Source organism: Zalophus californianus, chromosome 1, assembly GCF_009762305.2.
Source record: "Zalophus californianus isolate mZalCal1 chromosome 1, mZalCal1.pri.v2, whole genome shotgun sequence".
Taxonomy (NCBI): Eukaryota; Metazoa; Chordata; class Mammalia; order Carnivora; family Otariidae; genus Zalophus; species Zalophus californianus.
In genome coordinates this window covers 124,780,896-124,803,998 of record NC_045595.1, presented here as the reverse complement: position 1 = coordinate 124,803,998, position 23,103 = coordinate 124,780,896, and positions in this window count along the sequence as shown.

The following is a 23,103-nucleotide window of genomic DNA, read 5'->3' as shown; positions in this document are numbered from 1 at the left end:
GTGCCTGGGTGGCTCAGTCAGTTAAGTGGCTGACTCTTGATTTTGGCACAGGTCATGATCTCAGGGTCCTAGGACTGAGCCCTGAGATGAGCTCTGTGCTCAGCGGGGAGTCCACTTAAGCATTCTCTCCCTCTCCTTCTCCCTCTGCCCCTCCTCCCACCCTTTCTCTCTTTCTCTAAAATAAATAAATAAATCTTTAAAAAAAGAGAGAGAGAAAGAGGCAGATTTGGGCTCAAAGTAGAATTTTCTAAAAACCAGGACCATCCCACAAAAGAAGGGCCTGTCTCTGCATAGGCAAATTATGCCAGTGGACTGAATTCAGCCCATGCCTATTTTTGTAAATAAAGTTTTACTGTAACACAGCCACACCCACTTGTTTACACATTGTCCATAGCTGCTTTCACACACAGCGGCAGAACTGAGTAGTTATAAGAAAACCCTAGGGCTGCAAAGCCTAAAATATTTACCATCTGGCCCTGTATAGAAAAAATTTGCTGACCCCTGGTCTACTAATGAAGTTGTGAGATTCCCATTATAGAAAGTATTCAAGTAGAGTCTGGATCTGTCCAGGATGTGGAAGGAATATGTTCTCTTAACGGGAGAGTGGTAACCTTTAAATTTCCTCTCCTCTGGGCAGGTCTGTGATTACAGGTCTCCTTTTCTATGACAAAAACAAGTCATACTCTCTCATTTGTCTTTGACTGACAGCCCTATAATGGGTAGCATTGCTAGGTGTAGAAAAGGAAATCATTGCCCAGCCACGGTTTAAGTAATGCACCTGACTCCCTAAATACAGTTTAGTGGCGCTCTGAATAATGAAAGAAATAAGTTTTTGCCTTCAAGCGTCACCAGGGCACTATCATAGGAAGCTGTCATGAAAGATTCAAAGGAAGCCAAAGGGACAGTGACCTGATCTGCTGCTAACTCGGTATTTCCCACAGACCTAAACCCAGGCTCTCCCTCTGGACCACACGTATTAATCAGCTGGCAGCCCTTCGGCCTTCACTCACTGTTCTTTATGAGGCTGGGTGGTCGCGGTGGGAGAGGAGTCACCTATGAGATTACCTCTCCTGCTTGCTTTCTTCTTATCGACTCCCCTCAATGGTGCCCCGAGGTCAGGCCTCCAAGGCTGCTTTTTCATCCTTTGGCAGGTTTATTTACTAGGAATGACAAATTCTCAGAGTCAAGCACTCTGGATGAAAAACAATTCCCTTTCAGAAATCATCCCCTCTTCACATATTAATATGAGACTTGTGAAATGTTAATGTTGGACTAAAACTGGGTGTGTACAAACATTTGTTGTGTATTAGGAGAGTTGAAATGTCTGCATGCTTCCAGACTTCCCTTTGCAGAGGCTGTCTCTTTAGGTAGATGAAGGAAGGAGCCGCGGCATCAGGAAGACAGAAGGCATGGCTGTATCCTGCCACGGAAAGCCTTGCTGCAGGGAACTGGCCACCCGCTGCAGGGAACTGGCCACCCACGGCAGGGTGGGGGCAAGTGGCGTCTTTGCTCCCACCTCCACATCGGTGCAGCTCGTCGGCCATCTTAACACGGTTATGGTATCACTAGGTATATTGTTCTACCAGTAAAGGAGGGAGAGAAGCTAGCCCCAAAGGCTTCTTTTTTTTTTTTTTTTAAGATTTTATTTATTTATTTATTTGACAGAGAGAGACAGAGAGAGCACACAACCAGGGGAAGTGGGAGAAGGAGAAGCAGGCTCCCCGCTGAGCAGGGGGCCCAATGTGGGGCTCGATCCCAGGACCCTGGGATCAGGACCTGAGCCGAAGGCAGTCGCTTAACTGACAGCCATCCAGGCGCCCGCCCCAAAGGCTTCATTTTCAAGTGGTTACATGAGCTTTCCCCAAAGACACTTAACTTTCATTCAGCCCCCTTCAAATTGCTCCTCACCAAATCTATCAAGTCCCAGGAGATGTTCAAGGAGGAAGGCAGCTGAAAAGACCCCCAAATATTTGTGGTTGAAATTATTTATGGCTGTTGTTGACTTCTTCCGTGGCCACATTCGAAAACGATTCTTTCGGGTTTCTAGCAAATCCTTCTCCTTCCCCTCCTGTCCCTTCACTCGGTGGCTGTCTCCTTGCTGACCACAGCTGCTGTGCCAAGGAGCTGTACTCCAGTTTCCAGATTTCTGCCCACTCTTGTTATCAGTCTGAGGGAACCAGCTGCCTGAGAAGGGACAGGAAGAAATAGCTCCCGCATCACGTGGTATAAAGGGAGGCTCATGTAAGCTGCAGCTGTCTGGGGCCAACTTGCACAGATCGCTCACATTGGCTCCCCTCCGCCTCCTCCTCCCCCCCTCCCCAGTGCTGGAGGGTACCTGCTGTAATAAAAAATAATAGAGAAAATTTTGCTCCCCTGAAACCTGATTGAAATGCTCCACTGCAAGGAGTGACTGGAGGTCAGTAGGGGAAACCTTTGATCATGGGATTCAGAGAGTGGCTCCCTCTTCTGAACTCCTTTGGCACCAACTGGCTGAACCAGTCAGTGGCATTTATCAAATCCTGCTCTGCTCTGTTGTCTGTGCTTGTCTATCTCATCCACTCAAAGAGTGTGTAAAAATTCCTTAAAGGCGGGCGCCTGGGTGGCTCAGTTGGTTAAGCGATTGCCTTCGGCTCGGGTCATGATCCCGGAGTCCTGGGATCGAGTCCCGCATCGGGCTCCCCCTTCTCTGTGGGGATCCTGCTTCTCCCTCTGCCTCTGCCTGCCACTCCCCCTGCTTGTGCTCACTCTGTCTCTCTCTCTCTCTATGTCAAATACATAAATAAAATATTAAAAAAAAAAAATTCCTTAAAGGCAGTATAATCCCACATGCTCTCCCCTGCACTTCCAATGGCTCCTAGCACAGGACCTTGCACCCTGAAGTCATTTGACACTTCTTTTTTTTTTTTTTTTTTTTTTGTTCGCTACTTTTGAAGCCTGTGAGCTCTTTGAATACACTTTAGGAATTTTTAAAAGTCTGAAGAGTAACCTGAACACAGAAGGGAAGGGATCAGATTGTTTCAGCCTTCTTTACTGCAGTAAACAGAATGATGGTACCGCAGAGATGTCCAAGTCCTAATTCCCCAGGAGCCGTGGATATATTATGTGACATAGCACAAGGGGGAATTAAAGTTGCAGATGGAATTAAGGTTACTAATCACCTGACCATAAAACAGGAAGGTTTCCCTGGATTGTGTGGGTAGACCCAACATAAACACAAAGGTCCTTGGAAGTGGAAGCAGGAAGTAGGAGAGTCAGAGTCAGAGTAAGGCCCTGTGAGGAAGACTCTGCTAGCCTTTGCTGACTGTGAGGATGGAAGGGCACACAAGCCAAGCCATGTGGGCAATCTCTGGAACCTGGAAAAGGCCAGAAAACAGATATATCCCAGGGCTTCCAGAAAAGGAGGCAGCTCTGCTGACTCCTTGCCTTTAGCTCAGTTCTGGCTTCCAGAAAGGTAAGATAATAAGTTTGTGTTGTTTTAAGCCACCAAATTGATAAAAAAATTTTTACAGAAGCAGTAAGAAACTAATAGACTCAACTATCCAAGATTTATGGAAAAGGAAACAAAGTTTAATGAGGAAGTATTAAGGAAGTTTAATAAGGAAGGGAGTATGATTTCAAGGAGAAGGAGAAGGTGTCCCAATTTACTTCCCAAAAAATGTTCCTCCCACTTCCCACTGGGCCTTGAGAACTGGGAAAGTAATATCTCAGCCAGTTGAATAGGGCACCGTCCCTGGTTTCTGTAAGGAAATTTTTTTTTCTTAGAGAGAGAGAAAGAGAGCACATGAAGAGGGAGGAGGGGTGGGGGGAGGAGGGGTGGAGGGAGGAGGGGTGGAGGGACAGAGGGAGAGAGAGAGAGAGAGAGAATCCCAAACAGGCTCCACTCTGAGTGCAGAGCCCGACTTGGGACTCAGTCTCACAGCCTTGAGATCATGACCCGAGCCAAAATCAAGAGTCAGATGTTCAACCGCCTGAGCCACCCAGGCAACCCTCCGTAAGGAAATCTTACATTGTTGGCTATCAAGGATCTAGTTTTCACGATGGAAAACCACTTGTTATAGTGCCTAGACAACAAAATGTTGCTTGAAAGTGGTGTCTCCAAACCTGATAAGCAGTGGATGTTGCCAACTGAGATAGGCTTGGAACCAATAATACTGGCTGGAAACACAAGGTGATGCATGGAGACACAGGTGTTTGCCAAGCCAGAGAGGAAAATAGAGAGAATTGGGCTCCAAAGGCCATCTTTGCTAATATCACAATTTTGCTTACTGTCAAACACTTAGAGGGGCAGGCTCCCCAGTTCAGTCTTTATCGAGTTGATTAGCCTGGGAGGGCTGCAGAGGCTGCTTCTATTACATCCACTGAGTGAAATAGGAGCCTCCAGGGTTCTTGTAATTGCTCAGTACCGAGGTACAAGTCAAACACGTTTATGGGAGTTGGCCTCTAGCCCACTTCCTATGAATACACATAAACACACCTTTTATTGCTCAATAATGTTTTCCCTTTTGCAACTTTTTATGAACCACTAAAAAAATGGGGACTGTATTTTAATTTTTTCCAAAAAAGGAACCACAGAAATACCAAATCTTCCAAATGGGAACTACTCTTGCCTGCTGCCTCAACCAAAAATTATTCACCAAGGGAGTGGTCAAAGACTCAGCTTGATATTAATTTGGTCCAAATCCAGCTAACTTGCTCCCCAGACTGAGTTTCTGCATTCCTCTTTATGAGCCCAACCTCAGCCTCTGGGGTGCCTAGGTGCAATGCAGCAGAATTCATCAGCTCTTTATGCCTATGGGAGGTGCTCCCCACTGGCTCTGTTACCAATCAGCGTTCTCTTGCCTTGGCTCCCATCCAGAAAAGCAAGAAGGTCTTTCCTCCACGCACACCTTTCATTGCCACCTCTACACTGTGAGTCAAGCCTTTGTGACCTCCTACTTGGACCATTGCAATAGCTTCCTGAGTACCTTATCTCCAGTATCCACGTTCTCCAATTTCTGTAACAAACCACATTGCCACCAGATTAATATCTAAAGGAGAGATACAATCATATCATCCCAGCTTCAGTGCTTCAAAAATTCTCCACTTTTCACCCAGTGAAGGTCAATCTCCTTAACCTGGCACTCAGCTTCATACAACCAGGATCCGAGTCACCTTCCCAGATCTCTCTCTCACTACTCGTTTCCCCGCATTCTGCCCTGCAGACAGCCTGGATGATCCGACACTCTGGCAGCATACCCCACACATGCCTTTACCCTTGCCACTTTCGAATTCTTTGTTGCAAGCCACAAAACCCGATGTGGGCTACCTTGGGAACAAACGGATGTGCTGGAATGATGTAGGGCAGTTCACAAGAATCTGAAGAGCAAGGCATAGAAAGTACAGGAACAAAAGTTACTCTGGGGAGAGGGCTGCTCAGTAGCAGGAACTGTTGGACCATCTCTTGGGGCACAGCCGAAGTGGATACACGCACCCCAGCTTTTTGAGTTGTGTTGTTTGCCACTCTGCTTTTGCTTAGATTCCAGTTCCAGAGAGTATTCAATAGACCTGACTTTGGCTAGAGAAAATCAGACCACTTTGATAGATGATTTTGCAAACTTCATCCAATGGGAGAAGAGAATTCCCCAAAAGTGAGTCAGCGTGTTAGCGCCGAAAGAACACATCATGGAGGCCGGGCAGCCAAAAGCAACAGATATCGGCACCACAGTATCTTCATCGAAGATGCTCATTCTCTACCTGCCAGTCCCTGCCCATCCTCGAGACCCAGTTCAGACATCATTTTGAAACCTACGCTCATCTCTCTTGTTATGAACCCCCAGTTCAGTGTGCTCCCTCCTTTCTTGGATCCCCCTTGCTTTCTTCCTTGTTTTATAGGTTTTATGTCTCATCCCTTTCCTCAGTAGCTTTGGATTGAGAAAGTTACCTCCCTTCTTTCTGCTCCAGTTTCTGGCTCTACAAAAAGCAGACAGTAATAACCGTTTCACAGAATCTTAGCATGTAATGGGATTAGTTCAGTGCCTGGCACATAAGAGGTCCTCAGTAAATGCTGTTGTTGTTTGTATTAGCCTGTCATTGTCACCATCATCAGTATATAACTACTTTAGACTGGAAACCAGGATGAGTCTGTCTTTATGGACCCCGGTGAAATATTTTACACACAAAACTCTTTGCTACGTCTGGTGAATAAATTACTCACTCAATAGAACAATCAATCAATAAAGTAAGAAAAAATTTGGAAGCTGAGATTAAAAGTGGGGTTTCAGTAGGTCTGCTGTTTCTACCTTTACCACCCAGTAACAGACCCCAAGTGGAAGAGCAAGGGTCTCATAGAAGTTCCAAGAAACAGACAGAAACAGAGCTTTCCATTGAACATTCCGTGGTTGTGAGGCAGTTGGAAATACAGCACCAGTTCTGTTGTTTTTTTTTTTCAGTGACAGCCTGTGTCTGCAGAAGATTTTAAAATTGGTGATGAAAAGAAGAAAGAAAGGAGGGAAGGAGACCATTTATTAAATCTTTAGGGTGGCCCATGGTAATAGGAACCAGATACCCTAGCCCCCGACCTAGTTTTCCAACTCTCTCAGTCGTCCCCTCAAGAGCCATCCTTGGTTGCTACTATGTGCAGTAGGTAGGGATGCTCCTCAGGCATTCTTATCTCCTTGGTTACCATTATGGGTCTGTCATCTATGAATTATCTAAACCCTCTTCAAATCTATTTATATGTCCAGCTTTTGCCACTTTCCACTTGTATCTTAAAGTTTTGCTTTAAGCCTCATCTGGATGATTAGGGGAAAAAAAAAAAAATAAGTCCTTCCAACAAAACCTAGAGATAGTTCCATTGAAATCTTACCTGCGCCACTCACTCAACAGCCTTGGGCCAGGCATTTGCTCTCTCTGCTTCATTTTCATTAACTTAAAATTGATATAATAATCTTCAGATTAGTGCATTAAAGGTTAGTTAGATTTTAACTTTTCCCTGCCATTTCAGAATATAAAGGAGATTATGTACATGTTACATCTTATTACAGATTCTGGATTGGAATCCATTTTTAATTTGCCTAAATGTGTATGCCTCCCTGATCACTTTTTTGTCATCCTATTTTTTATGCACTTTGGATAATTCCGGTAGGACCACAACATATGGCTGTGTGGATGATGCACTGCAGTACTCTAGGGGACAACACCCATATCTTGTTTATCCTAGATAATGTACGTTCGTTATCAAACTTTCCAGACAATTACCCGTAAGGTGTCTCAAGGAAGGGGTACATTTTTCTACTTCGCACAAAGATACTAAGAAGACATTATGGCTGGATTTGAGACAAAGTGTGTCTTCCCCCACTTTCCCCCCTTGGGTCTTTAATGAACTTCCATTTATTAAATAGATTCAAGGGAGCCCACTGGTATTTCAAATGCAATGACCTCCTGCATCAGACTTCCCACTCATGGCATATTGACAGTACTCTGATGGCAGCTCTTCCTCATGGAGTTGGTCTTTGAGGCCCCACACTTCCTCCTTCTATAAGATGCCAGCAAGCAGATGCAGAGGTCTACTCAGTTTACAGCAGCCCAAGACAAGCCTCAAATGTAAGTAAGTCCCCTTGTTTCTTAAACCCGCCACCTACCAATCTGGAGTGCTCTGCCTCTTCCTTTGGTCTCTTCCCGCCCTCTGCGTGCAGGGCAGAGGGAGAGCAGGGGAACTCCTGAGATTGCAAACCCCAGCACCTGGCCTTGGGCCCAACACAACATAGTCAGGAAATGGTGGCCGAAGGATGGGATGGAGGGAAGGAGTAGAGGGAGGGAGGGTAGAGGCAGCAAGGTGACAGGACACCAGGATTTGGCACTGAGACCCACGAGGCTCCATCATTTGGGTGCAGATTTGTCTCCATTTTTAGATTTTGAGCTTAAGAACAAAGATCATAGTCTAGAATCATCTTTATATTCCTCCAGCCAAAATGCCTAATATAGAATCAAACATGTACTAAACGTTCAATAAATGTTCACTACATTGAATTCCCTCAATGAAATGCATTGGCTTTCTTCTTTCACTTTTCGGGAGGGTGATGTGTAGATTAGCCCTACTTTTTAAGATCCACGAATTCTTGTATATGGGTAACTTCTAAATCCCAAATTATAATGGGTTTCCACCTAGTACTAATAGTAGTACCACTGATCTGCCTGCCTCTTGTGCCCAGGAATACTTGAAGATCCCATGGGTAAAGGAGACTGGAGTCTTTTAAAACTAAAGGAGCCCGCCTTCACCTTCTCTCCAGCACACCAGCAAGAATTAATTACCTACTTGGAGGGGAATGAGCAGAAGCATCATCCCATCTAGAATGGGAAAACCAGGCCCTTGGGACTCAGAGGACCTCAAAGCTGAGCCTGCTAAGCTGCATCAATTTAAGGAGGATTTAAATGGCGTTAGCCTGCTTTCTCTGTGTCAGAAGTGAATCACATTGAGATGAGAAGGAGGTCTAGCGATGACAGCAAGCATCTTGCATGGGGTCAGTTGGCATCATCTATTCTAGATACCTGAAGTCTAAAGATAGCAACTGTGTCTCTGGACTTAGCACAACTTTGAATTATTAAGAACAGGGATTCAAGATTAGAAAGAAGCCTTGCATTTAAAAACAGATGGGTTTCTCTTAATTTCTAGGGAAATTAGGAATGCCTAGATGCTGCTGCTGATAGAATTGACTTCTATTAGCATACTACAAGGTTGATGCTGGGTCATTTGTGCTTTATTGCTTTGTAAAATTCCAAAATCTTTAAGTGCTCTCAACAGCAAAAACCCAGGCAAACTGAAAAAGCTCCTCTGTCCACGTCCCTCACCATCTTCCACTTCCCCTCTTCTGCTTTGCACCAAGCACTTTCTGATTAAAAGGCAGTCACCCATAAAAAGCAGGCAGAAGCCCAGCAAAGGTAATGTGTTCTTTCCCTTTATAAAACGAGTGGAATGTCAAGCTATTACCCAATGTAGGAGCACACCAGTTTTAAAGATCTTCAGCAAGCTTTCTAGGTGTTAAGCCGTGCCAAACGATTCACTCGTTACTGAACAAACTTTTCTTGAGCATCTATGTTATGCCAGGGATTGAGCTGTCAGATGTACTGGTCAGAATCCATTACCAAGAGTTTAGGGCAAAAGGCTGTGGTCTAGACCTCACAGGCAAGAAGGTCGGTGCACTCCGTTCAGTGAAAGGCTGTGTTATCTTCCCAACGATATACTGGCAGGAATGAAAGAAGGTCTTCATAGTGTCTATAGTGGCCTTTGAAATACGTTTTTATAAATCTCATGACTCTCTTGTGAAAAACCTACTTACATTGCACTGTGTTTTTTGGTCATAGAATTATGACCAAATTGGTCATAGATACACACATTTTTTTAATATGCCAGTTTTTAACCCTGTTTTAGCATTTCTCCATTTGTGAATATACTGGGTGTCTCAAAATGTGAAAGTGGCCCAGGCATCCCCGAGGGTATAAAATAATACAGCTAGCATTATAGCACAGAAGTGACATCATCATTTTCTAGCACTTAACTCATCTCAAAGTAACAATTACTACCCTTTTAAATCTCCACTAAAGGTTTCTTACTGACTCTATAATGGCTTGATGGCATTTCACTGTAGTTTGGAATTGTATTCTGCTGCACTTTCATCTAAATCCCCCCACATCAATTTCCCTCCATTCTTTCTTGACCTATTGGTGTAAGTAGAAAAAAAGAGAGTCATTGACCATCTTTTATACTGGCTATTCCTTACCTTTCTGCAGTGTATGTGGACAGAGTACTTTGCTTGTCGTAGATGCTGAACAAATGCTGCTCAATTTTAACCAGTCAAACATATTCATACACCAAATCTATCTATATCCATATGTAGATATATAGATATATATGGAGAGAGACTATTGAGCAAACTACTTCTTCCAAAACACTTCATGTACATTATTTTGCAAAATCCTGTAAAGTTGTTTTTATTATCCTAGATTATACAGCTGAGGAAGCCAAGTTTCAGAGAGGCTAAGTGACTTGCCCCAGGTCACACTGCTAATAAATTACAGAGTTGGGACTTATGCTCAAGCCCATCTAACATCAAAGCCATGTTTCTGGCTCCAGATTACTTGGTAGTGTCTCACCTTTGGTCCTGGGGCTAGATTTGGCTGCATCTAATTGCCAACAGACTTCATATGTACTTTCTAACAAAAACAATTCTTAGCTATGAACAACTCTACGGAGAATTTGAAAAAAAAAAAATGAAGAGTAAATTTGGAGAGGTCAGAGCTTTGAAATTTGTTCTCATCATATTTCTTGAAAGTAATTGCCCAGGAAGATAAGGTGGTACTTGTTTCCAGTAAAACTGTGACAGTCTCAGAAATGCTGACTCACTTGTAAGGGAACAACATTCCTGGAACTATGTCCCATATAAAGTGTCCTGTCAGAACTCTAGAGTGCATGAAAGGGCCTCTCTGACCACAGCACCTCTTCCCCCTCACGTGAACGAAGGTGTTCAAGGGACACCTGTCTAGTCGATGATCACACGACATGTCTGCTTTAAAGAAGCCACTACTTCTCCAGTTGCATTCTAAAATATGTTGCTGCCAGGACACTTGTTTTCTTTAAAATGAACAGTTTGAAATTAATAACTTATTTTGTCTCCTTTACTATTTTAGCATTTCACTGTTTGGATTATTTTACCCCTGCCTCATTTATGTGCAAGTCACATTTATGAGTTCTGACCCTACACATAGAGAGCAAGAAGCGAGCTCTAGCCAACTCTCTCTCTCTCTTTCTCTCTCTCTCTCCAAAACTCCCCACCCAGTACTTTCTAGTATCCCATGGCCAAGCTTTATAAAGATGCATGTCCACCTATCATTTCTCATTCTCTCTTCGGTGTTCAGCCTTCAACCCACCGTTCCCTCCACTACAGTAAAATGGTTTTACTCATGTACCTCCAAAAAGTCATGTTGAATGCATGTTCCATTCCTTATTTATTTGATCTCTCCAATATTTGGAACCACTCACCATTCCCTCCTTGAGACTTTTATGTCCTTTGACTTCCTTGGTATCATTCTTTCCTTGTTTTCCTCCTACTTGGCCAATCCTCCTTCCCATTTTCATTCATATGATATCTTTCATAACATTCATCATTCTTTTCCCTCCTGCATATTGAATGTTAATCATTCATGAGAGCCTGCTTCTGCACTTTTAACTACACTCTCCCCAGGTGACCTTACTCTTAAGACAGTCTTATAATGTGCCCATTATACTGCGTCTGCCAACTACTGTAATCATAATAAGGGCAAGGATCACACGAGTCTTGGCCTGGAGCATAGAAAATGGTTACTAGATGTTTGTGGAATGCAGTAAATATCTATCTTCAGCCCAGGTCTCCTTCCTGGGTCCCAGACAATAAGTGTGTATGTGTGTGTGTGTGTGTGTGTGTGTGTGTGTGTGTGTACATGTGTCTATACATATTATACGTCTACCTACTGGACTACTCCCCCTGAATGTCCTACAGGCATCTCACATTTATCTTAGTCAAAAGAAGCTTATTCTCAGCTGGCCCTCAACCTCTTCCTTACCTTTGGTTCTCTTTTTTAGTAAGTGGCATCATGCAAATCAGATACCCTAGAGGTTGTCTTTATGACTCCCTCTTCACCCACATGCCCTCTCCCCGTATCTAATTATTCATCAAATCCACTTATTTTTCTCTTCCAAAGCTTTCGTATCTACCCTCTCTAATCCATCTGCTCATGCGACCACAACCTGAGTTCGGGCCTTCATCGTTATGTATCTACCATGGCCCTTCTAACTGGTCTAACTCTTCACTCTTTGAATACCTCCATGCATCTTCTACACTGCCATCTGTCAGAATATTTTTTTCTGAAAGCAAACCCAATCATGTGTAATTATATATCGAGTATTAAATGTCCATGAATTTCCCCTTTCTCTGTCTTTATAAAGGCTGCAACAGGCACATCTCATGAAAGGGGCCCTCAAGGCAAATGCAACTATATCCTTGTAACAGGATTCAGCCAACCTTCTCTAATGGGGATCAGAGCACCAGGTCAAGAGCACCCTAGATTCTTATACTTTGTTCATGCAAGAGTGGTAGTGCCTGTACCATATCCCTAGGCAATATACTCATCTTGAATAGTACTTATTTCACTCACGTAAAATTATTGCTAGCATCCCTCTGGCTAATTAATAAACCCTCCAGTGTCCATTGAGATGGCGGAGACTTTATCATTTACAGTAGCCACCTGATTAGACTCTTGCAAAGGCTAACTAACCTCCCCTGGAGTGTAGATTTCTGATCAAGTTCCTTCAAGTATTAGCAGGCTGCCCCTGGAGGTAAGTTAAACTGACTAAACACACACATATGCATTACACTTTCCATGCTGAATGATTTTAAACTAAATGACAGACAATATAATGCCCTATTTTGTGGGGCCTTACATGCTGGTATAATTTACCTAGTGGATACTTAAGCAGTGCCAGTATATACCCAACCTTTTGCATCCTTGCCTCAATGATCAATACAAGGTTTTGCAACAGAGGTTTTGTTAATGAATAAATGAGTAACTTTCCTAACTCATGACTTATAAGGACAAAGATTCTGGAGAGGAACTCAGAATTCATTTTACCTATCTTGGCTTAAATCTTCTATTTTCTGATTGTAGCTAATATTAAGTTAAACCATACTGAAAATGAAAATGCCATCTTTAAAAGTGAAAAACACGTGAATATTGGCAATTTTATACGGCTCGGCCTTCCATGAGGCTTCCAAGCCACCTTCAAATAAATGAAGAGAGACGAGTTTAAAGAACTTGTAAGAATCAAGTTCTGTTCAAATGCCTAAGCGTGGGGTCCCAGGAAGAGGTACCCCTACCTGTCAGTGTTTTGATGCCTCCAACCCCCTTAATATTCTTTAATCATTCAGTGGGGACTGTGGTTGCCTTGAAGTTGTCACAGATCAATTAAATCCCGGGTGCTTCAGAGGTGACATTCAGATTAGCGGGAGGGTGAAAAGAAATCAATTCTTATTTCTTGGCCTGTGAGTACCCACAGATGCCTCGGTGTGAAGAGTGAATTCTCATTTCAGACACAAAGGCAAAGGTGGCCTCTCCTTTCAGGGCCACTAGCTGATTGCTGAGGTGATGCATGGAAGAATAGGAACCCCAGGGGTCTTGCCTCTCCATTAAGGGCACTGACACAAAAAAGACCTCTTTATACCAGCAGTTAGAAAGAGGGCAGGATGGAATTCCTCTTTCACCAATCCTTGAAGTAAAATTACCTTGAGAATTTGGGCTTCAAACAGGGATAAGAGCACCAGCTTTCATTATCCAGCCAACAGGTGAAGGGAAGAAGTGCTTTCTGTGGGGGGTGCAGGGAAGGAGGAGTGAGTCAGGGTGAGGCAGGTGAATTCCACCATTTAATAAGCCATCACCCCTGACCCGCCAGACAAAGACAACGTAATTCCTGAATGGTTAAGTCAGAGCAAAAGGGCAAGTAATTAGACCGCGGGTGCCAGAGCACTGAGGAGCGTTACATTTCCAGGGTTTGCACTGAGAGCAAATTGGATATATGTACTCTGCTTTTAATATATTCTGTTTTCTAATTAGCAATGAGGGCTGATTTGTCAGTCATTCCACCTATAATGCATAAAGCACTGGAACATGGGGGGGAAGCAAGTTGAGAAAATCAATTATGCTTATATTTACATTCCCTCAAGGCTGAGGCGTTACCAAAAAAATGCCGAAATATTATCTCTCTCTTTACAAAGGAGCAGAACGGAAGGGTGAGATTGCAATTCAATATAATGAATAAATCCCTGGCTGTTTGGCGAGAGGTACAATAACTAAATATTTATGAGACCAATGATGGAAATGCATTTCATGTGGTCAACAATTGTGGAAATATTCTACCCTTTTTAAAAAGCCTAGGAAAAAGTACATGTTTAAGAAATAGAGAATCATCTTTTATATGTGGGGAGTTAGCAGGAAATGGTTTAAAATCCAGCCTTTTTACTGGATGGTGGGTGGCAGAATGGGAATTTCTCACCCCCTCCAATAGCCACATGAGTGTAACCACACTTTTTGTGGTATATAACTTCCTTCCAGACTTCTCAAGAGGGTACTCTAAACTCATTCAGTTACTCCACTTCAGCTCACGTTCAGTCCCCAACGAAAATGAAGGCATTCCTTTACCACCAGTCGGTCCAACCTAGCCCTGCTAAGGCCACCAGGATCTCTTAATTTCCAATTTAGTGAATACTTCCCATCTTCATCCTAACAGACTGCCCTATGGTTGTTGCCACAGATGACTCCTCCCTTCTTCTTCAAAGACCCTTGTCCTTGGTTTCTGGGATACCTCACTCTTGAGCCACCCAGGCGCCCCGAGGATTCCTTGTTTAATAGGTACAGAGTTTCAGTTCTGGAAGATGAAAAAGTTCTGGAGATCTGTTTCACAACAGGGTAAATATTTTTAACATTACCAAATTTAACCTTAAAAATCAGCCAAAGATGGGCAACATGATACATTTTGCCACAATAAAAAAAGTCTTTAATAAAAAAAATAAATGTATGGGTGCCCGGGTGGCTCAGTCGGTTAAGCAACTGCCTTTGGCTCAGGTCATGATCTCAGAGTCCCAGGATTGAGTCCCGCACAGAGCTCCCTGCTCAGCGGGGAGCCTGCTTCTCCCTCTGGCCTTCACCCGGCTCGTGTTCTCGCGTGTGTGCTCTCTCTCAAATAAATAAATAAAATCTTTAAAAAAAAACCTAAATGTATTCCACTTCAAAATGGCAAAAAAGTATACTGTCCTTTCTGAGACTAGATTTAAATGTTAATAAATTGTTCAAATTAAAAAAAAAATAATTTTAGACATAAAAAAATCTGAAAAAAAAAACCAGTTCAAAGTATAGCCTTTACTCAGCTTCTTCTTCTAAACTTACATAATTTATATGCATAATTTAGTGATGAAAACTGGGACATGAACATTGTACCAATACTATTAAGTAAACTAGAAAACATATTCAAATTCCATCAGTTTCCCCCCTAACGTCCTTTTTCTGCTCCAGGATCTAATCAGAATGCCTCCTTAATTTTATTCCTCATTTTCCCCTTGTTTTTCATGTTCTTGACAGAATACTGGCCTGTCATTTTGTAGAATGGAGCTTAATTTGTTTTTTCTCATGTTTTCTTATGATTGGATTGACCTTGAGTCTTTGGGGCAAGAACACGACATTAAGTACTGTTTGGCCTTCTCAGTGTCTAGTAGAAGGTCATGCCTTATTACTTGTGATGTTAGCCTTGATCACTGGCTAAGGTGGTGCCTGCAGTTTTTCCTTTCTACAGCTACTATGATTCCCCTTGTAATTAGCAGAGATGGTTTGAGACTGTGCTAATATCCTGGTTTTCCTCAAATTTTTGCCCAATCATTTTAGCATCTATCTTAGTAGATTTTACTTCTGTATTCGCTCAGGAATGATTTTGTATTTCCTTTCCTTCTGTACTTTTTAATTGGATTTTTTCTGTAGGAAAAAGCCATCCCTTCTCTTCATGTATTTATTTGATTATTTAATCAAATAATCAAGTATTGATTCAAGGATACTTTATTTTATTGATTATATATTTATATATATCATATATATCAAATATTATCATCTTTATATATATATGAATACTAAGCCACACATATACACATCTATATTTATTTCTATATCAATCTATCTGCATTTTTATTAAAAACCATGAATTCATATTGATACCTATGATTTGAATCCAATCCCATGAGGTTCATTCTGGCCCTCTCCCTTTATTTTTCTGTAACTTCTTTCCCCAGTGAGACCCAACTGTCATTATCTACAATATATCACCTATTTGTTTAATACTAGTTTACACATAAGGTAGTTACACTATTGTTTATCTGTATCTCTAGGAGAAATAGATTTACTAACAAGATAACAGTACTTGTATATCATTTGTTTCATCTTTGGCCTCACAATATCCAGTCATAACTTTTTCCAAAGTTCTTTAGGTGAGTTCTTTTTTAATCCATTCACTTCAGTGCAGTTATGCCTTTCATTTTTTTTTTTATTCAGCCATCGTTTATTAAGTATCTACCATGTGCTAGTCACTGCTATACAATGTGCATATAAATCAGTGAGAAAAGAGACACCCAAGAACTCAGTGCTACCCTCTTCAACACAATAATAGAGTTAGGTTCATTTGTGACTGATTACATTCTATTTTAGATTTCCTTTACTTCCTCATTGATTTTATTTATGGAGGAAAAGGTTTGTATATGAAAGATTACTATGGTTCTAAAAGTCACACCTATATTTTAAAACGTATATAGTATATACATATATAAAATAATGTGCTTGTGTGTATAGATATGTGTGTTTCTCCCTTTTCATCCCTACTAACCCGTTCCCATTCATGCCTTCATTCCTGCATCTTTTCCCGCAACTTCTGCAGGTACCCAATCTCTTTAGTTTCTCATTTATCTTTCCTATATTTCTTTTGCACAGATGCGCAGATATGTATGTATTTTCTTATTTCCCTTCTTTCACACATGAAAGTTAACATCCCATATACACTTGTTTGTACTCTTCCTTTCCACTTATTTGGAGAAATCACTCCATAACAGCTCACAGAGATCTTCCTCAGTCCTTTTTACCATAGCAGAGTACTCCACTGTGTAGTTGAGCTACAGTGTATTCAGCCACTCCCCTATGTACTGGAATTTAGATTGTTTCCAATATTTTGCAATTACAAACAATGCTGTCATAAGTAACATTGACATATATATTTTTGTATTTATGGGAAGTATATCTTCTAGATTCCTAGAAGTGGGATTTCTGGGTCAAAAAGCAAGTACATATGTAGTCTTGTTAGGTATTACTAATTTGGCCTCCAGGAGAGTTGTAATGGTGCACATTCTCGCTAACGATTTATGAGCGAGTGTCTGTGTCCTCACGGCCTCATTAACAAAATGTGTTGACATGCTTTCTGGTTTTTACCAGTCTCATAGTGAGAAATTGTACTTCAGCACTTTTTAATGTGCATTTCTCTGTTTATAAGTGAATCGGAACATCTTTTCATGTTTGAGAGCTATTTACATATTTTTGTGTCTGTTCATGGTTTTTTCCCATTTTTCTAACACATCTCAGCCTTTGTCTCTCAATTTCTTTGTAAATATGTATCTCTGTCTGTGGTATATGTTATAGATATTTTGTTATAGTTTGTCAGTCCTCCTTTGATTTTGTTTATGGTATGTGGGTTTTGTTGTGAAAAAATTTTTAATGTAGTTAGATTTCTCAATCTTTACTTTTATTGATCCTCGATTTTGAGTCATGCCTAGAGAGCTTTTCCCTCACCTTTAATAAGGTTGAAGGGGAATTTGCTCATGCCTTCCTCACATATTGTATGCTTTTTTTTTTACATTCATTTAGATCCCTAACACCTTTGGAGTTTATCCTTGTGTATAGTGTGAGATATGAATCTAATCCTATCTTCTTCCAAATGGCTACCCACTTGTCCAGCACCGTTTATTAAAAAGTCCACCTTTACCCAATGATCAGAGATGCCACCTAATAAACTAACTTCTAAATCTATGACAATGAAGAGACTATGAGAGCCATCAACTGAAAAGAAATTTACAAAAAATTATTTATTACAAGAAGCAAATAGAAGAGCATTGACAAAAGAAAGTGAGCTAAAGAAGCCATGACTAGAATATATACAGAGGAGGGACATTTTCTAATGATTAAAAAGAAATCATCAAGAATACATAACACGCTTAAATGGGTGTAACTGTAGCATGTCTCTTGACTGATTTTCTAATCTACCAAAATGTTATGGGTCTCATTTAACACAAAAGTTTGGGTTGGAAAACCATTTCTTTGTTGCTCAGAAACTGTTTTCCATTTCAACCCACAGAGCCAGAGGCATAACGAGGAGCTTTCAGCCACATCTACAGTAACATCTTAATATTCTCAACATACTTTAGGTCCTTGGGAAACAGCTGGATATAGTATTCATTTAATTTTTCCAGCTGTGAGTTTTTAGCTTTTGCTTTTGGCCTTTTAAAATTTTACCAATTAATTTCTATTCTCCAGGTAATGAAAACATCAAAAAAATTTTTAAGGGAGTGGTTCTGGGATAAGACTTGATTCTAAGAAAAACATGAAAAGCCAAGCAAAGCAGCTTGGCAATGCAGTTCTGTGTTAGTCCTGATCACTGCTCTGCTTCCCACCCTGCAAAAGCATTGAATTTCAAAAACACTTGGGGTTCATTACAAACTGGATGATGATTTTTGTTATTAGTCAGATCAGTTTGACATTTAGGAAACTCTCCAGAAGGCACTTTTAAGGTGTGCATGAGGTGGGTAGATTAAATAACTAGAATTCATACCAAAAGATTTATCCATGTCCCTGAGCTGTGGGAATCAGTGAATCAGCTAAAGTCTTCTCTTCATGTTTATGAAATATGTTTCCTCCCGGGAGTTCTCCTCACATTCATTATCTCACTAATCATCTACCTATTCCCTTGGAGAAAGGAAAGTGGGTAGAAATGAGTTATGTTAGCTCTTTTATTCCCAGGAGGGAATACTGACGCTCAGAGAGAACAAAAATAGTAATTTAAATCTGGGGGGGGAAAAAATGCTGTCCTAAGAACTGTGTGGAGTAAACATGTAGATTTTACCTTTAATCCCTACAACTGATATTGAGAATAAAATGTGAACTCTGCCCAATGAGTATCTTTAGTGTTAATTTGTGATTTAATGCGAAAAGTACTTTAGAGCACTGTACCAATAATGTTGGTTAAAGTTTTGACATAAAACCCAAACTCATCAGAGTCTCTTCTGGCCAACCTGCTGAAAGCCCTATCTTCTTGTGCATGCTATGAAGACTTAGGTATGATCTGCTTCAGATGGGGATAAATCACTGAATTTCCTCATCTATAAAATGAGTCCTCTGGCCTCTCCCAAATGTTTTTGCTCTAGGTACTTGATGAGAATGAAAAGATTTGGGAAGGTCCTTTGCCTCTTTAGAACAAAATAATTCTATATGGCTAGTCCACAAATTATTACAGGCTGAAAGCCCCAGGACCTCAAGAGAAATGAGGACCTTATGCCACTTGACCTCAGTGAGAATTTTAATAAAAATGAAAAATATACCATGAAAGTACCTACTGCTGTTTTGTGGCTCCTGATATTTATTTCTGGTGGATCATGGTTATGATCCCAGCCAATGAAGCTTTTATAGGTTGGTCACCATTCGAAGGTATTGATGTGTTTATCACATATATGAAAGAATGAAATTAATTAACATTTAGGGGTACTATCTTTGCACGCATAATTGTAATTATTCTTAACATCAACCAAAACAATACAGCATTATTATCCTGCTTGATTAGTTTATACAGAAGAAATTATAAAAGAAACTTATCCAGGATATCATAGCCAGTATGTGGTAGAGCTGAGATTTGAATTCAGGTCTTTTGATTCTTAAATACAGGTTCTTTCCAATACACAGAACACTTGTCAGCCATGATGTTTCATTTTAATTTGAGTTACTGCAATATTTTAAATTGTGTAATTTACAAAATGGACATGCATCTGTATCTGCTGTTTTGGAAATACTGGGGTTCTGGATGAGATGGGGGCAAATTCAACCTCTGTAAGTAGAAGAAGGATACACAGTGTCACTTCTTGAGAAAGGCATCCCTGGGGAGTTTGCAGGTTCAAGGGACACCTGCAACCCCAGGAGTTGCATACCTGCATAGAGATTCTCTGAAGGATGTTCCATAACCTGATACGTCTGGGAAAGGAGGTATTGTGGGTATTTTTAATATAACTGAATAGTGGGTATTTTCAAAAATAACAATGTTCAAGGCTAAAATTATGACTGCCATACAATATGACATTAATTTTCAACTTTTATTTTGCCCTAGCATCCCTGCAGAATACAATACACTGATACCAGTCATAGTGGTGTATTTCTCTGCTACACCATTCACGGCCAAGTGAGCAATCTATCTGATTTCTTGAGGATATCTGTAGAAATTTGGAAAAGTTCCAAACTTTTCCAATTTGGAAATTTGGAAAAGTTCCCTTCCTCAGATAATTCACCTGTGGGAGTTGGGGGAGGTAAGGAGAGCCATACTCTCACCACTGTAGAAATTTGGAAAAGTTCCCTTCCTCAGATAATTCACCTGTGGGAGCTGGGGGAGGTAAGGAGAGCCATACTCTCACCACTAAATAAATCCAATCCTCGGGGCGCCTGGGTGGCTCGGTGGTTAAGCGTCCGACTCTTGATTTTGGCTCAGGTCATGATCTCAGGGTGGTGAGACTAAGCCCTGTGTCGGGATCTGCACTGGGTGTGGAGCCTGCTTAAGATTCTCTCCCTCTCCCTTTGCACCTCTTCTCTCTCCCTCTGCCTCTAAATAAATAAATAAATCCAACCCTCATTAGAGCAGACCATGCTTTCACACAAATTATTAGAAATAACAGCCTACAAAACTACAGATTCCTGTAATTGTAAAGGCCTGATGTAGCCCCATGCCCCAAGGCATGTAGCTTGATAAGTACATACTGTATACATCAATCGCAACTCTCCTCTCTGGGCTAATTGGGGCATAGTCTCCACAACTACCAGCAGTGACCCTGCTCAGGGACTATGAAAATACAAGTCTCCACATTTCATTAGAAGCACAGAAGGGCTCCAACCAAGTACCTGTTAAAAGATTAAAACCTCAATCTCTTTGCTCCTCAATAATTATCAACAACTCAGTTGATCTACTTACCAAAAACATTTATCCTGCCTAGAAATTAAAGAAATACAAACTAAAATGATTTTTCACTTCTCAGAATTGTGATTTTATAAAGTTTAAACCAATGCTGATAACCCATACATTTCTACTGGCAGTGTGCATGTTGGTACAAACTTGCTAGAAAGCACTGTGGCAATGTGATTCAAAAAGTAAAGATAGGGACGCCTGGGTGGCTCAGTCGGTTAAGCCTCTTGCCTTCGGCTCAGGTCATGATCTCAGTCTTCTCCCTCTGCCTGCCGCTCCCCCTGCTTGGGCTCTCTCTCTCCTCTGGCAAATAAATAAATGAGGTCTTAAAAAATATATTTAAAAATTTTTAAAGTAAAGATAAAGGCTACATCCTGTATAATTCCAACTATATTATATTCAGGAAAAGGCAGAACCCATGGAGACAGTAAAAACTGTCAGTGGTTGTCAGAGGTTAGGGGGAAGAGAGGAATAAATAGGTGGAGCAGAGAATTTTTAGGGCAGTGAAACTACTCCATATGATACTAGAAATGGTAGATACATATCATTACAAAGTTGTCAAACCCATAGAACATACAACACAAAGAGTGAACCTTAGTGTAAATGACAGACTTTGGGTGATGACATATCCAGGTAGGTTCATTGTAACAAGTGTCCCACTCTGGTGCAGGATGTTGATAATAGGGGAGGCTGTGCATGTGTAGGGACAGGTGGTATAGGAGAACTATAATTTTTACTCCATTTTGAGGTGAACCTAAAACTGCTGTAAAAAAAATTAAAGTATTTTAAAGAAAAATTTTTTTAATTTTGTTTTAAAAATCTTACTAATAAAAATCAATCTTGAAGAAATACTCAAGATGCAATCAAAAGGTTACATTAAGGATGTTTATCAGAGTAATTGTGAAAATTTAGAGACTAAATATCTACCCGTAGGATAACAGGAAGAGAATTAATGGTACCGCCATAAGGGAATACTACGCAGACATTTAAAATCAACCCTTTGATTTTACATACATAAAACTATGAGAAAATTCCCATTGAGGGTAAAAATCAGGATATAAAAATAAGTGTAATACCTAGGGTATATAGTCCTTTCCATCTCTTGGGTATAACAAGATCTGTATTTAGAGACAATGTGAAAGGTTTTTCTTTTAATTTGGGATGGGGAAAGCTTTCTAAAGCATGACAATGAAAACAGAATCCATAAGAAAAAAATGGATGAAATTTAATATATATAAAATATTTTTACTGCTGGGCATCAATCAAAACAGCAATATAAATAAATTAGATATAAACGGGGAAAAATACTAATAGCATATGTGACACAAACAATTAGTGAACTAACCTCACAATCTGGAAATCTAGATCAATATCTGCTCGTATTTGTTCATATTAAAGCTCTCTTGACTCGGTTTTCATTTCTCTAATAATAGCTACCACGTTAGGTTGTTGTGATGATTAAATTAAACTTTGAAGTTCATAGCACAACTTATGACACATAGCTCTAAATTAATAATAGATGTTACTACTAATAAGCTAAAGAAAACTCTAGCAAGTCAGCATTTTTCACCCAAACTATTAGTAAAAATTAAAATGACAAGTAATACCAAGTATTGGGAAGGGATGAGGACTCTCATATTTTGCTGATGGGGAGTATAAATCTACAAAGTCTTTTTCAATGGCAATTTGGCAATACATATCAAAATCCTGAGAATGCCCACATATTCTTTGAGAAATGTCACTTCTTAAAATTTATCCTAGGGAATATCAAATACACCATAATGAATGTACAAGGGTTTTCATGACAAAATTGTATATAAGGTTGGAAATAATTTTAATGTTCAACAACGAGGAATTGATTAAATAAATTATGGTACATTAATACTACTAGGATTTTTTGGTTATAAAAGACTCATTCAATTTGCCTCAAGGAAGTGAATATTTATTGAAACTATAAATGGCACAGAATGAAGTTGAGAATCTTATCCACATTATCATGCTTCAGTGGAACCCAAAGATATTCTCAGAGGAAGCACTAGTCCAACCGTCCGTTAAGACCTCCCAAGGATGAGAATGGAATTAAAAGAACCAAGGAGTCATTCAGCAGACAGCAACCTAAGAAACCCAGAGTATCTGTCCACTCATCCCTCTGAGTTTGTTCGTCCAGACTGTATCATGACTCAGCTACTATCTAACTGCTTCTGCTAACCAGCTACCTAACCCTCTATATTAGCTTCTAATAATACTTTTCTCTTACTCTTGGCATCTGTAATCTCTTCCATGTCTGCTCTGTCACTGACTAAAAT